Source organism: Schistocerca gregaria, chromosome 5, assembly GCF_023897955.1.
Source record: "Schistocerca gregaria isolate iqSchGreg1 chromosome 5, iqSchGreg1.2, whole genome shotgun sequence".
NCBI lineage: Eukaryota > Metazoa > Arthropoda > Insecta > Orthoptera > Acrididae > Schistocerca > Schistocerca gregaria.
Window position 1 is genome coordinate 450,581,669 of NC_064924.1, and position 3,900 is coordinate 450,585,568.

Consider the following 3,900-nt stretch of genomic DNA (forward strand, 5'->3'; position numbering starts at 1 on the left):
CTGACAAAGTGGCACGCCGTTAATAAGGAGAATTAGCTCTCGGCGCAATAGCTATCCAGTTTCTGGGCTCAGCGCGGTGATTTCAATTCTCCACGCTTTTTGTTGACGGTACTACGGGACCTCCCAGCCTATACTAATGGATAGCCTCGCTACAGTATGAACCGATTTCTTGATGAAAATGTCTAAATTGTATACCTTGCAGCGGCCACAGTGACCTTAGCTGAACACGATTCTGAGCGCTCGGTTCACTGGCTGATTCACCGAGCCAGGAGAATGAGGAAGATTGTGGTTCGGTTCCGTAACTCCCTGTGACGACGAGGTCATTAGAAGTGGAGCGCAAGCCTGTGTGAGAGGATGTCTTTGGATTCATCAAGGACTAATTGCGCAGGAAAGACTACCAGCTGATGAAAAATTGTTAAACAAAAAAATATTACTTTGGATACCGCCTAGAGATAAATTCGAGAGGCCTTTGGAGGAAAGAGAAGCAGCCGTATAGATATCAAGAAATCGTGGCGATGTAGAAGGAATACATAGAGGGTCTACCAATGCGCGATGAGCTTCAAGGAAATATTATAGAACTGGAAGAACGTAGGTTATGATAAAACGAGACATATGATACTGCGAGAAGAATTTTACACAGCGCTGAAAAAGTAAGTCAAAACAAGGCACCAGGAGTATAAGACATTCTTCCAGAACTACTGATAGCTTTGAAAAAGCCAGCAATGACAAAACACTTCCATCTGGTGTGCAAGATGTATGACACAGGAGACATTTCCGAAGACTTCAAGAAAAAGAAGGAGGCAGGTGCTGACCGGTCCGAATATTAAAGAACTTTAAGTTTAATACGTCAAGTTTACAAAATACTAGCACGAATTATTTACAGAAGACTGGAAAAACTAGTAGAAACCGACCTTGGGGAAGTTCAGTTTGGGTTCAGTAGAAATGCAGGAACACGCGAAACAATATTGATCCTACGACTTATCTTAGAAGATAGCTTAAGGAAAGGCAAAGCTAGGTTTATAGTAATTGTAGATTTACAGAAAACGTTTGACAGTGTTGACTTTAGGACCCTCCTTGAAATTCTAAAGGTAGCAGGGGTAAAACACAGGGAGTGTAAGGTTGTTTACAACTTGTACAGAAACCAGACGGCAGTTATAAGTGTTGAGGGGCATTGAAGGCAAGCAATACTTGACAAGGGAGTGACGCAGGGTTGATGCCTATCCCCGACGTTATTCAGTCTGTAGATTGAGCAAACAGTAAAGAAAATCAGACAGAAATTCTGAGTAGGAATTAAAGTCCAGTGGGAGGAAGTAAAAACTTTAAGGTTTGCTGATGACATTGTAATTCTGTCAGAGACAACAAAGGATTTGAACGGAATGAACAGTATCTTGAAAGGAGGATATAACATGAACAACAACTAAAGAGAAACAAGGATAATGGAATGTATTCGAATTGAATTAAGTGATGCTGAGGAAATTATGTTAGGAAACGAGATACTTAAAGTAGTAGATGAATTTTATTATTTGGGCAGCAAAATAACTGATGATGGCCGAAGCAGAGAAGATAAGAGAAACAGCGTTCCTATAGAAGAGAATTTGTTAATATTGATTATAAATTTAATTGTTATGGAGTCTTTTCTGGAAGTATTTGTTTGAAGTGTAGTGTTCGCTCTAAAAAGACCCCTTTTTGGTGTTCGAAACAGTGTCTGCATTGCGTTCCCTGTTGATGACTGTGTTCATAGCTTCCATCATTTGGATTACGAAGACTGGTGTCATTCCTTATCAGCTCTCCCAATTAATAATTGCCGAAAGCGGAACCTAGCTTTGTCCCAGGTAGCAGTTCTTAAAGGACGTCATCACTTTCGCAATCATCCAGCAGAAGTTGTTTACTCGAATCGAAAAAAATAGTTCAAATGGCTCTGAGCACTATGGGAGTCAACATCTATGGTCATCAGTCCCCTAGAACTTAGAACTACTTAAACCTAAGTAACCTAAAGACATCACACAACACCCAGTCATCACGAGGCAGAGAAAATCCCTGAGCCCGCCGGGAATCGAACCCGGGGACCCAGGCGCGGAAAGCGAAAACGCTACCGCACGACCACGTGCTGCGGACTCGAATTGACAGGAATCTGCCGTCGATGAGTCCACCTCGCAGACACTTTGCGAAAATGAAACATAATATACACAGTGTGGTGAGCTGCCCGTTGATTAAAGGTTACAGTTTGTGCAGCGTAGCGTCACTGGGTGGGTTATCTGTAACGTTGGCTAAAACAGCTGCAGCGCCGCACCGTTAGCGAACTTCTATCTCCTTTCAACGGTTCTGTATCCTTCTCTACGAAGAAACCGAATAAAAAACCGCTATTAGAACCTTGTACAAGTTGCTAATAGGGCGGCCATGTTAAATGTGTTCCTGTGTTCGTTTTTGTGCATATTCACAGTTATATTATCTATTGAAGATCTAGTACACCCTTCACCAACTTATAAGTCGGTTCAGTATTGTACTTTCTTATTAGGTGTTTACCGTTTTCATTTTATTTATTCTCGCTACACCCTCCTTCCTCGCATTGGTTAAATGAATGATGGAATGTCGGAAGAAAGAGATATTTATTAAAACACTGATACATTTTCTTACAGTAACTGCCGTCGGCTCCAAGATAATTTCAGATGAAAGATGGTGTTTACGTCTGGAGCCGTCTGAAAATTAGGAAATCCATGATATAACAACGGTCACCAAAAATGCTTTCGTAACTTGCTCACCGTCTGACATGTGAAGGAACAGGAAACACATCCGCAAAGTTACGGCTTTCTGGAATTTCGTGCCTGAATTTGACCACCAGTCTAAAGGTATGGCAACTCACATTACACTTATACAGTCTACTATAACACTAATAGCAATGTTATAGTTAATTATTTAACTGCTCTTCGTGTTTCGTGCCAACCTATTATGTAGGCCGATTCTCGTTGTGATGTGGAATGGGTAAAGTGATTTATCAGAAATGAAAATGCAATACTCATTGAATTTGTTGAGAATATGTATACAGTTTTAAGTTACGTGCTAAACTTGTTATGAAGGTACTTAAATGAAAACACCCACAAACCCGTACATCCATGATGTACTGAAAATCTCCTTGTGTGAAATAAATAGTGTTACTAAATAACAATTAATTCGTTTTTAAAACAGTTATATCTATATATATTATTATTAATTTATTGTGAAAGTATTCGAATATGTTCTTGGCCACATACTTTTCTTCTTTCTGAGAAAGCGTCAGGCGAAGTTATGAAAACTGGGATCAATGTGTTTGTATGTGTTCTATTCAAGAACGTAGCTTTTTTTATTAGATTATAATCATTTAGTTACGCACATCCACATTTATACTCCATGGGCCACTTTCCAGCGAGTAGTAAGGCACGGTTCATTCACCTGTTATCATTTGTTCCGTTTCTTGTTCCATTTGTAACTAGCTGAAGTGAAGAAAGAGTTTTGTTAAGTCTTCATATTGTTGTCAAGCGTCTCCTCACTGGTGTGATACGGGCTGCTACGAATTCTTTTCGAGTGTCAACCTCTTCGTCTTAGGGTGGCACTTACACGCAAAATCCTCGAATAGTTGTTAGATACGTTCCAATCTCTGTCTTCTTCCACAATTTGTACCATCTACAGCTGCTTCAAGTAACATGGAAGTTATTTCTTGATACCTTACCACATATTCTGTCTTGTCCGTGCCTCCATAAAAGTTCGAATTTTTCTCATTCTGCCACCGTAGTCACTTCGCGAGATATGTGTGGTATGTAATGTGCTGTCCTACGGACCTTGCAGCGCACGCTCCGGAAATTTTAACAATAAATTCCTGCGCGATCCACAACGCCTGTCTTGAATGACGTTTGAATAGCACCGTAT